Here is a 12,668-nt window from a genome sequence, read left to right as displayed (position 1 = left end):
TCTAGAGCCCCCAGCGTGGCTTTGGTGTCTCGGATTTAGGACAAAGGCGTGAGGGATCCTGTGTTCCTCTGGACCCGCGACGGGAGAGATCTCCGGGATTTCCCCGGGGCAGCGTCCCTTTTCCGCTCGTGTCTAGCCGTCCGCCTCCCCGGTTGGGGTGTGCGCTTGGCACCCCCGGGGTCGTGGGCAGTGTGATTCCTCCGATTTGTCCCCAAGACCTGTTTGGGAAAGTCCATCGGGGCGCGATCGGGAGTGCCTGGGTCCTCCTCGGGTTCGGGCCTCCCACACCCTCTGTGCCTGGAGAGGTGACCTTTGAGAGGGCTCGGGGACTTCAGATCTCGCCCCAGGGGTTTCCTCGGGGGAAATCCTGTAGAGTATATGCTCAGAAGTAGCTTGGAGGTCGGAGATGCCCCTCGTCAAGTCACCGGCCGCTGCATCCAAGGCGCGGTCCAGCTTGCCAATCTGAGTACATGGTATTGATTACTCAGAATTCTGCTGCTTCTCCCCCTTCTAGAACCCCCAGTGGCTTGTGTCTTGCCCCGCTCTGCTCCCTTACGCCTTGACTTGATGTCTTTTTCCCTGGGTCCCATCCAGCCTTTGCGCGTATTCTGTCCACTCTTCATTACATGGGTCCATCTTTCACGCTATAAACAAAAGTTAATTTCAAGGGCATCATAGGCGCAAGTGGAGAAACCTAAAACTATAGAACTTCCAGGCGAGAACACAGGAGAAAGTATTTGTGAAATTATGTAGGCAAAGACTTCAGTTGCCTCACCTGTGAAGCGGAGCCAGCGGTACCGCCCCGGTTTTGGGGGGATGGATGCAAGAACGCACATAAAGGGCTTAGCGTGGTGCCAGGCGATCAATAACCTTGGCAGACATTGTGATAGACTTTGAAACCAATTTTGTAGCGATCGAGTGTCCGTCAGATTATAATGGGACAGTTAGCATCTTCCCTCTCACCTGGATTGGTTCTTACTCTATTTCCCGTTCACCGAAGTTCCATGAAATAATTACGTAAGTTTATCCGCCATAGGCCAATCCTCTAGTTGAAGTGTTTTATTCATTCACAAAGAGTCCTCTTAAGAAACCACTATTATGCTCTGGGGTACTCTTCTTTTTTTTGAGAAAAACTTGTTTTTTTAATACTCTGTCATTGAGTTGAGCACGGTAGATTTGGTTGGCGACCCTGAGGTGTGGACCTGACAAGTAGCAAATGGCGACTTGAAGCAAATGCTGCAGATGGGGCTCGCTTCTTAGTATTTTAGTGCAGTTTACCAGTAGCAGAGAAAATGTTCACCCGGGGCCTAAAATACTAATTTCTTAAATTTTTTTAGGCGCTCCACAACAGTGAAAAGGAAAGGCGTGGCACGTTCATGCCGTACAGCACTAGTCAGCCGTGTGAACGATCGGACTTCTTCCGCACAAGACAGCGTGGGTGAGCCTCACAGAAAGTGCCGCCGCAGACCCCCTTGCAGGTGGGCCGTCGCTACTGTGGCGAAGTCTGCAGGTTCGTAAGAACGATTTGACGAATGTGAATGTGCACCACCATGTGCCCACCACCTAGATCAGGACGCAGACCCTTCCGGCATCACAGAAGGCTCCCCCTGACCCCTCCCAGGAGGTGCCGTCCCCCACCCCCCAAGAGCACTCATTATTTGACCTTCGTGCCATAAATTGGTTTGTCTGTTTGTACAATTGCAGTCACGATGCAGTGACCTCTTTCATGCCTGGCTTCTTCAGTGCGACGTTAGTTCGTCCATGTTGTTTTATATAGCAGAAGTTTCTTTTTCCTTGCTGAATAGTATTCCCCTGCGTGATGTGTCACAACTTCATTCTCTTTTTATTGTTGTTGGACATTGGAATTGTTTTAGTTTGGGGTCAGTATGGATAAATAAATCTGCTGGGAACATTGTTATATCTGACTTCTGTTGAACATAGCACTCATTTCTGTTGAATCTTGTGCCCAGGAATTGGGATTGCTAAGTTGTAGGATATATGTGCTTTTACCCTCGGAAACAGTTCCAGCAGCTTTCCAAAATGGACAGCTTACAGTTCCACTGCCTGCTGCTGAGAGTTCCAGGCTCTCTGTATCCCTGCCAACCCATGGTATTGTGAGCCCTTTGAATTTTAGTGGGCGTGTGCGTATCTCTCTGTGGTTTTAATTTGCAGTTCCGTGATGATTAATGATGGTAATCACCTCATGTGTGATTGATTTTTCTAGTGAAATTTTTTTTAGTTTTCTAAAGGCAAAAGTAATTCTTTCCCCCATCAGTGTTATTTCAGTGCTGGGTCTGTACCTGTGAGTAAACCCATTTTCTACTAAGACGCAGTCACCTCTGGCACGGTGACTGTGCGGCCTGAAGATACCCAGGGAGAGCCCCACGGTTGGGGCGCCCCTCATTCTGGCCCTGCTGCCAGAAGCCATGTGAGTTTGGACCATTTTGCCATCTCAAGGTGAATACTTTAATCCGGACGATTTCTCAGACACTTGGTAGGATGCAGGAACCTCCCTCTGTGGAAGAAGCGGGCTGAAATGGGAGGGTCCCGGATCAGCATTCAGGTCAGCCTGGGCTTTCTGCAGGACTTGGCTTTCTTTCATGGGTCTGACCCCCCAAATAAGTCTCCTCCTCCTCCTCTACCTCTGCCGTCCTTTAACAGATTTTGATGTGAAAATAAGCAATACCGTAATTCCTTATGCCAGGAACTTAACATAACCAAAATATAAGAAGTTTTAAGACCGTATGAGTTGTTATTAAATGTGTGTGCAAGTCGGCTGTGTGGTCCTTGGTTCCTCGGCTCTAGCCATGTGGTCACTTACGATATAGACGGATATTTGTTCCCACGGTAAATCTAGAAACCTTTTAACCAAAATTAAACCCCTGTCTCTATCAAATTGCAGAATTTCCACAAACTTAATTCTCTTGGAGTGGATTTGGTTTCACGTTTTCTAAAGCCTAGGCAGGCAGTGGGATATGATTCACCCTAACCTCATTTTCTTGCATTTGACTTTGTTTATTTGGGGTTTTTGTTTGTCTTGCAGTAATACTTTTTGTTATGACTGATAGCAGTGTTTCCTTTCAGCATTTTTAAACTACATACTGTCAGAGCGCATTCCATCTTTTTGAAAAGAATTTGGCTGCAGACTCATATAGAGTCTATTTTAATCATATCTTTGTGTCTGGCTATTCCTCATCTTTGGGAATTCCCTAAATCATACTTGCTGAAATTCTAATGGTAGAGTCAGCGCTGTTGTTTATTCCATGTACGACAGTTTCAGAAACAGTAAGAAGTTGTAGTTGGAGCCTGGGCTTCGGGGTGAATGGCACCACTTGAGTTCTGATTCCTCCTATTGCAATGGGACTTTAGGAAAGTCCCTGAAATTTCGAGTGTACTGTGCGTGGAATTCAGATAATAAAGTCGCCTTTCTCCTAGAATTGTCATGTGGGTTAAATATTTGACAGCTTCGAACAGTGCCTCATACTCCGTAACCACTGCGTAGATGTCGGCTGCCTCTGTGAACAGTCCCGCCTTCGGGGCTCCGTGAGGGTGAGTGTGCAGTGGAAGTCGGGTGTGTGCCCTGCGGTCTGCAGTGCAGTGCGCGTCGACACGCGTGGTGCTCCTGCCAAATGGGTTTTCTCTGGCTGGTTGGTTGTACACGATTTCTGAGTGTTAAGCAAAATTGTACTTTGGGACCACTCTCCCTACCCCACCAAAAAAGTGAATTTACAAGGAGGATATTTGGTGCTCAGAAGACATGGGTTTCCAGGCTAAAGCTCAAAGCTCTTCAAGGTTATAATGTAGCTGAAATGCAATTGGTAATGAAAGAATCAATAACTGGTGTTAATAACTTTTTAAAAATTAAAAAAATGAACTTTTTTTCTTGAATGACGATGTGACAACATGGGTCAGTCCCTAACACTTTGCTCTAGGGTCAGTTCAGCTGCATCCGTGGTGGGGCTTGTCTGGGGTGGGGGTGGGAGACCCTGGGACCCACCGGTTTGGAAAGAGGGGGCAGGACTCCTTCCTCACCATCAGAACTCCTTCCTCACCATGCCGATCTCGATGCCTGCCTCACGGGGCGCCGCCCGGGCCCCAGTCTGGCCTCCCTGCGTGTCTCAGTCCCAGAGTGCCCTGTCTGGTACCTACATGGTCCCTCCCATGTTACTTCCAGGGGGTGAGCCACACGACGGATGCCCGTCTGCTGAGAGGCTTGACTCCTCGCCCTTGGCCCCATCGCACCATGAATGCCTTCCCCTTCGCAAAGCAAGACCCCCCCCCAAAAAGAAGCTGTTCCTGTCCTGTGGGAGACGGCCAGCTCACTGAGTACAAACAGGCTGAGCACGGTACAGCCTCAGGGAGGGCCGTTCACTCCGGCCCTTCCGGCCTGCCCAGCTGGTGGCCGGGGACCATCGTTTGCCGGCTGTGCTGCTGCTTGAGTAGACACCCTGGGGCTCACAGCACAGGCTTCTTGTTTGGTGTGCTTTTGAATGAATGATTCCTGCCGTCCCATTACACAGGGAAGCAGCGCTTCTAAAGAGGGGGTCTTCACGGGACAGCAGGTGTGGAGACTCTTGCCGGGTGTTTGTAGTTTTCTGTGATTATTTGTGTCTCGCTGCTGGTTACTGTGTCTCAACTCTCAGGACCGCTCATTGCAGTGTGTGGCTGTCTGTACGTGGAATACTACGCCTTCCTTCTCGATCCCTCATCCTCCAGTTCCAGTGTGGAAGCCCCTCCCACCCACCTCACCTGTGAGGCACGCTCTCTCCTGCCTCTTCTGGTTCCCTCTGATAGCGCGTTACTGCTGCACGTGACTTCTCCAGTTAGACTGCAGGTTTTATTCGTCCGTGGGTCCCCTGTGCCCCTGGGTCGGCGCTCTGCCCAGGACAGGAGCTGTGTGAGTCTTCGCAGGACGTCTTGGTGGAGGTACAGCCCGACGAGAGCAGCGCAGGCGGGAGGCGTTCAGTGGAACCCAGGGCAGAGGCGAGGCTCAGGGAGATGACTGGCCCCCAGTCGCTGTGACCATGCGTGAGGGGCCGACCAGTGTGGAATATCCTTGGTGGCAGAGCTGAGACGTGTCGACTGTGTACTCGGTGTGGCTAACCCTGAGCACAGATGAGTTGGAGGGAGGGCAGGGGTTGGTCAGAAGCTGCTGTGTCTGACTTGGGGGTTTGTGCCAGATGTCGGGAGAGGGAACAAACTCAGACACCAGTGAGCAGTGCCCTACACGCAGTGGAGTCGTGTCTGAAACCACAAAGAAACGGATCCCGGAAAAGCTCTCCTTTGGTCTTTCTGGGACGTTCCCACATTTCACTATTGTCAACGTGAACTCCATTTCGTGGTGAAATTCCCACGAGACTAGGACGAGCTGCGGGGGTTTTCCTCCCCCCACCCCGTCACCAGCTGGACACGGGGAGAGATGCCTTTCTGCACGTCACCGCCGACGCTTGCACACCCCTTTCCCAGAAGCCCCTGGGAGCAGGGCTGCCCTCTTGTCCGAGGATCGCGGGCTCGGCAGATGCGTGCACGGCTGAGAGTGTTCACCGGGAGCGGAGATTTAGCCGGATTCCTTCCACAACTAACTGGAAGCCCGGTGGCAGCTAATTGGCTTTATCTGCACCTGATTTCACACGAAACACCATTTACTTAGAGGAGTGCATAGGCCATGTGTCCTGTACTCTCGGGCGTAAGAAAGCGTAGTTCCTGCCAGCACCCTCTAGACATGCTACCTGAGTGGCAGAGCAGCCCGATGAAGGGCTGTGCTCCGTAGGGCTGACCTGGTCAGGGGCCGAGGTGCAGCGGTGCTCCGGGTGCAAGCCTCGCTGGGGGGAAGCGGGGGATGCGATGCCTTGTGCGTGCCACTGCTCCAGTAGCTTGGCCTAACTCGTTCTTTTTGTAATGCCTAGGTGACACGTGGAACCTCTTTCTGGATGCTTGACCGGTCACCAGGTGACCAGAGTCAGCTTTGTCACGGTTTGGGGAGCTGCCCTGGCGGGGTGTTGTCCAGGGACCCTAACTTGGTGCAGCTGGTTCGGCCTTGCAGATGGACTTCAGCCTCACGGACACCTTCGCTGGATTTCCCGGGTTACCCTCAGAACCAGTGTCTTAGCACTGGACTGGCCCTAACTACACTTGCCTTTCCTGAGACACAAGAACCCGGCTGCCTTTTTGTCAGCTGGACTGGCGTTGGGGAGTGGCCAAGAGGGTGCGCTCTGACTGGGACGCCCCTGCCTGCTTTCAGATGCCGGTTTGAAGACACGTGGGGGGCAGACAGTGCAGAGAGGTAAGTGGGTGTGGTTGCCTAGGTCTCGGGGAGACCTGGGACACCCCGACTTTGCGCACTGCGCACTGGCTCATGGGATTCTTCCGAGCACCGCAGACAGAGAGGCCCCTGCGAGCCCGGCTTTCGGGGCTGACCTCTTCACAGCGACCTGTCCTTTGTGTGAGCCAGAGGCACCGCCAGTGAAGCCGCAGCTCACGGCCCGGAGAAGGGTGTGTTGTGCGTGGAGACCTTTGCCTGGGCCCCTGCGGCTCATCGCCGTATCGCAGCCTGTGGTTTCAGTTATGCTGTGCAACCTACGGTCTCACTCCTTTCTGATGCTGCTGAATAGCTGCAGGTTTGCTGTAATAACGAGGCGATTCTTGCGCTTGTTACTCTCTCCCCGTCCGTGCCCTTCCCGTGAGTTCCTGGCTGCAGGGGCCGAAAGGTAGCTCCTCCCCTCCCACCCCCACCGGCGCTCTCCACTTCCGCACGGCCCGCAGGGATGCATCTGCACCCCAAAGCAGAGTTTCTGGGGTGGCCCCAAGAGCTTGCACCCCTAATCAATTGCTCTCTGTGTCTCCTAAGTAACCTCGACTCCTTCCAGCCCTCCCTGAGACCACAGCTCAACTCCGTTCCGTGGCATTTGTCGCCCCTCGCCCTGCCGCAGAGTAGCCTGCTCCCTGGTCTCCCCCTCACACGAGTGTGTTGATTGCCCTGACCCACGACCCTCATCCCAACAGGGGTTTTCTGAAGGAAGTGTCACCGCAGCCTTAACATTCTCCAGTCCTCCTGGGCCATTTACATGTGCAAGTCCAAAGTCCGTGCACGGTCCCAGCCCTTTCTAGTGTAGCATTGCCCTAGTTTCCAGTCCTTCTCCGTCCTCCTGCCGGGTCCTTCACTGCAGCCATGCCAACCCCCTCTCCAGAAGTTGGGCTTTCTTGCTGTCGCCACTTTGCACGTGCTGTTCCCCTTCTCTGGTGCCCACACCATCCTCTGGGTGGGCCGCTCACGGTCAAGACCCAGTTCACAGGTTCTTTGCTCCAGTAAACCTCTCTCAGACGGAAGGCAGAGCCTTCTCTGTGCTTCCCTCCCTCCCTCCTGGCGCAGGCCCTCTGCGTGGTCCCCTGTTCTCAGGCCCTCCCGAGGGGCCGGCCCCCCCCCGGGGGGGGGGAGCAATGTTCCCTTCCCTTCTGCAGCTGGAGCAGAGCCTGGGACCGAGGTAGGATGTTCGTTACTGAAGAAATGAAATAAACGGGCACTTGGTATTCTGGCTTTGATTTCCTAGTTTGCAGGCAACCTTGACGGTCCATCACAGGCAGTAATTTGTGACCTGAGAGGCATGGGTGTGAGTCAGGTGCCCGGGGCTGGCGTGCGGGAGTCACTCACTATGGATCCGGCCAGCCGTGGCCCGGCAGCCTCTCAGAGCCGCCGTGCGTTCCTTCTTTGTGGAAGCCGGGAGGGTTTGACGGGTAAGTCCCTTATGGGATAAATTTGTCTAGTTTTATGTGGGCTCTTTTATGAGCCGGTTTTCGGGGAGAAAGGAGTAGCGATGCCTATTGACGGCGGTGTCAGTGCGCCCCTGCTGTGTGCCGAGCCTTCGTGGGCTCCGCAGACACCGTCTGCGTGCATGTGTCCACTTCAGTGGTTCACCCCCGGCTTCCTCGGGAACAGGAAACAAGCCATGGAGACGCCCCTGTGGGCCGCATACCCTGCGTGGCGTTCCTCTGTGGAGACTGTACAGGAGTGTTGGCTTCGCCTCCTTGTCGAAGATCAACATGCAGGCTTCCCTGGGCAGCGAGCGCCCGTCCCCAGGAGTAGTTGACCTTGAGTCAGGGCTGCCTCTGCAGCGCCCTCCCCCCCCCGCCCCGGCCCCCGTGGTGCCTGTCACTCAGGCTGCAGCCGTCCCCATCGTGGGTGAACGTGGGTCCCTTGCCCTTTCTCTGGGTCGCTCTGCGTCTCTCCTCCCTCTCCGTGATGTCGCCTGTGCCCTGCCCACTGGCCTTTTCCCCCCAGCGTGTCACAGTGTGCCTGACTATAACAGAATCCGGGCACCCCTCCTCTGACCTTGGCCCCCTCCAGCCATGGCCCACTACAACTCCTGCTCCATCGTGTTCGCTCCTGTTGCCCCAAAATCACTTTTCGAGCCTGTGCAGCACTGACCTCTCCGCTCCCTCCAGGGGAGCCGTCCTCTCGTGAGGGGGCCTGCAGAATTCCCTCTGTTTTCCTGCAGAATTCCCTCTTCCCTTCCTCAAACTGATTCCAGTCTCCTCTGATACGGAATCCGTTAATAAACTGCTCCAAAACCTCTTCCCTGAAACGCACCTCTTACCACTCTGTTCCCGGCCTGAAATCCTGTGGTGCTTCCCGCCTCATTGAGGACGCGTCCACGCTTCTCAGCACAGATGGGAGGTGTTCGTGTCCAGGCCCTTGCGGCTTGGAGCTGAGACCAGGGAGCGAGCGCTCCATGCCACCGCCCACACTGCCCTGGCTCCGTGTCGAGCCCCCGTCCCTGGCACTCCCTGCCCCGCGCCTACACTCACCCTTCAGGCTGGAGGTCTCTCCTGCCTCATCTCTTCGTCATCCTCTCGTCTGGCGTGGACACACTTCCTGGCTTGGGTTTCTCCTTTGGCACCAGCCGGTCCCACCACAGGGGTCTGTGCCCACCTCTCCGCCCTGCCACACGTGGTGCACCTGTGGACTGCACCTAATGAAAATGTCGGGTAAAACTGATGTCCGATTTACTTCACAAATGATTACCGTTGTCCACAGTTGCAGTGCGTTTCACCCGGATTAGGTAATGCAAAATAGGGTGACTCTGAATGGCCACAACCCCCGTGTGCGCCACAGAGCTGGGGGAGAGGGGACAGCGGGTCAGGCGGGAGCACCTGCGGGAGCGCCTGTTCACAGCGGCGTGGACACCAGCTGCTTCAGCGGCCAAGGGCACCGTCCCCCAACTGCCCTCGTTTCAGCTCCAGCTGCGAGCTTGGGAACTCCCAGGCTCCCCTCACTTCCGACCAGCTCGTCACAAACTTGGGAGGATCGAGGACCGACTGGAGCTACGCACGGCACTGGGCGCTCTGCGTAGCTTACGGTTTTCCTAGAGCAGCAGAGGCGCACGTCAGGACCAGCCCGAGAGGACACCCACGGAGCGGGGACTGCAGGGTCCCTGGTGGGACGGTGCTGCGAGCTCTCCCTGCGGGGCCAGAACTCGCTCCCTGAACGCAGACCGACGCAACAGGGCGTGCAGGACTGCTAACCCGGGGGCCTCGCCTGAGCCTCTGTGTCCAGTTTTCAATGGGGACACATGTGGAGGCGTGATGGGCAGCTGGCCATGACCTGGACTCTGCCTCCCCTGCCCACTCCAGAGGTGGTGCTGAAAGCCCTGACCTCCCGATTCCTTGGTTGGTCTTCCCGACACAGCCAGCCGTGGCTCTGAGTCACTCGTTCACGGGAACTGCAGGAGCCCACGGCGAGTGACAGGTGAGTCACGGGGGAGTTCCCAGGATGGGGAGGCTGCCTTGCAGGAAGCTGGAGGAAAGGCCACCCACGTTCTGTATCCAACAGTCACAGGCCACCTGAAACAGCCTGGCCACCGAAATGTAAATCATACTGATAGTCCAGAATTTGTAAGCCCGTATCTGTTCTTATATCAAGAAAGGACCGTGAGCCCTGGCAGGTGTGGCTCCCTTGGTTGGAGTGTCATCCCGTCACCCAGTCTGAGCTTGTATGATCCCTGGTCTGGGGGCACACAGGAAGCAACCAACGGATGCCTCTTTCCCACATAGCTGTTTCTCGCTCTCTCCCTCTAAAAACAAAGAAAAAAAATGTCCTCAAGTGAGGATTAAAAAAAGAAAGGACAGTGATTCAAAGGAAATGAAAACAGGACATTGAGGCATTCGCCCTCCCACGCTCGCTCGCCCGGTGCAGCATCACCCACAGCAGCCCAGGCCTGGAAACAGCTCCAGGAGCCGCTGCCGACGGCAGCAGGCGGGTGGGAGGAAGGCGCACTCGAAGGCCACTGTGGGAAAAGGGACCCCTGCCGCGTGCGCGCTGGGCGGACCGCAGGGGCAGACGAGCGCTGAGTGCGATCCTGTGCGATCTGTGTGTGTGTGATCCCTGAAGTCAGATGCGCAGAAACAGAACAGAAGAGTGATTGCCAGGAGTGGGGTGGGGGACCGTGGGAAGTTTGGTGAGAGGGTACAGAGTTTTGGTTGTGAAATGAGAGAAGCTGAGGACCTCACGGGTGATGTGACTGTAGGTAACAATACTGTACGTGATCATTGCAATTGGCTAAGAGGATAAACTCAGATGTTCTCTCCAAAACAGGAAGAAAGAAACCCACGACTCCTGTGCTGATGAAGTCTGAGTGGCACTTCAGTACGGAATCGACTACGCGACTTTGCACTTGGCGAAGTCAGCTAGGGGCTGTCCAGACGGGAGAAGTGTACCAGAATTAGGGAGTACTTCTGAGAGAAAATACTCAAAATACGTGTGTCTGACCAAGGATTTGTATCTGAATAACTGAGTCCCACTTACAGGCAAAACTCCCTTTTCTCCTTTACTCTCGCGTGGCTGCCTGGTATTCCTGACCCCAGATGTGCGGGGCTTTCCCACAGTGGCCGTGTGTCCAACATGTCCGCCGCACGGGTTATGGCTCAGCCGAGGGTTTTCCAGCACCGAGCGATTCTTCCAGTCTCGGTAGGGATTGGTGGGGTGTCCTACGGCTTAGCTCAGTCCTGCCGCTGCCTTCCTGGGAATGGGGTCAGGCCACAGGTTAAGGGCTCAGACCCAAAAGAGCGCCCCCTCCAGAGGTCCGAGGTGAGTCCAGGTTGTGCTGCTGACGGGGTCAGAGGCTCCCAGCATCCCCTTTGGGTTTGGTCACTAGAGCAGCTCATAGAATTCAGAGAAACACGCTCCTTAACGAAATCACTGCTCACTGAGAAGGGCTGTCACTTGGGAACCGCCGGATGGAAGGCGCACAGGGGGCCCGGGGTGGGAGGGGCCCGGAGCTTTCTTGCTCTCTAGGCATGCTGCTCTCCCAGCAGCTCTAGGTGTCCCTCCACCTGGGGGCTTGGGAGCCTCTCCTCCGGGTGTTTGTGGAGGTGCAATTCCTTAGGCGTGGCTGAGGGGATCACTGGCCAGGGGCGGCCTCAGCCCCCTCATCAGGTTGGAGGGAGGGGCTGTGGTTGACAGTTCTGATCCTCTAGTCGAGGTTTGTCCTCTTGACAAGTCCCCTCATTGACAGAAACCCAGGTGTGGCAAGGGGCTTATTGTGAATGACAAGACACTCCTTTGTCCTTTATGGCTCGGGGGCCATTTCAGGGTGCAGTGGCACCAGCCTCGTACTGTAACAAAAGGTGCCACTGGGAGTTTTACACAGGAGAGCACAAGGTTTGGGGAGCTGTGTGCCGGGAACAGTGGGGGAGCCCAAGTTGGCCTTTCTTGTTATAAATCACGCACAGCTTCTGTCCCATTTCCCTGCACACTTCAGTTGTCCACGACCCCCTCCTGGGTGAGTTGTTTCCTGGAAAAGCTCACAGAGCTCGTGGGAACGTTTGCATGCCCTGGTGTGTGTGACAAAAGGTGTAATAAAGGGCACACGGGAACAGCTGGGTGAGGCGATACACAAGGTGGGGTCTAGAAGGGTCCTAAGCTCAGGATTTCTGTCTCTGTGGCCTGGGGACCACAAACCCCCTGCACGTCCCTGTGTCCACCAGCCTGGAGCTCCCTGAGCCCTGAGCGATCCGGTTTCCCTGAGGCCCATCATGTGGGCACAGTGGCTTACTGGCCCCATGCCCAGCCCCCGACCCTGCTCCAGAGACTGAGGGACAGGCCTGGCAGTTCCGAGCTCCGAATCAAGGTCTCTGGTAACCGGTCTCCACCCAGGAGCCCACCCAGTGTCCCCTGGGAACAAGAAGTGTTCTGTCACCCAGGAAATTACGAACATCTTAGGTGCTCTTGGTCGGGAACGCAGGCCAAAGACTAAACCTTCGCACCAAAGAGTCTCCTGGCAGCCCTCTTTACGGGGGCTTTTAAGTCTGTGTTAGGAGTTGGCAGCAGCCAACATATACATTTTGTATTATTTTACCCTACTCAAAAATAAGAGGGTTCAATTTTTAAAAGTGCCTGGCATACCACTTCCCCAGAGAAAGTTTATCCGTGGCTAGTAAGCATAGAAAAAGGTACTCAGCATCATCATTAGTCATTAGAGAAATGCAAATGAATGGTAACAATGAGACACCACTTTACACTCGTTAGCATGGCTAAAATGAAACAGATCAACAGCACCAGCTTTTGCCAGGGGCGTGGAGCACCTGAATTCTCTTCATTGCTAGTAGCACCTACAATGGAGAAAAAAGACTTCGGAGGCTTATTTGGGAGTCAAACATGCACCTACACTGTGACT

The sequence above is a fragment of the Sturnira hondurensis genome, unplaced genomic scaffold (genome assembly GCF_014824575.4).
Source record: "Sturnira hondurensis isolate 20B ecotype Veracruz unplaced genomic scaffold, ASM1482457v3 Scaffold0007217, whole genome shotgun sequence".
NCBI classification, from domain to species: Eukaryota; Metazoa; Chordata; class Mammalia; order Chiroptera; family Phyllostomidae; genus Sturnira; species Sturnira hondurensis.
The sequence above is the reverse complement of the archived record's forward strand: the minus strand, read 5'-3'. Positions refer to the sequence as shown.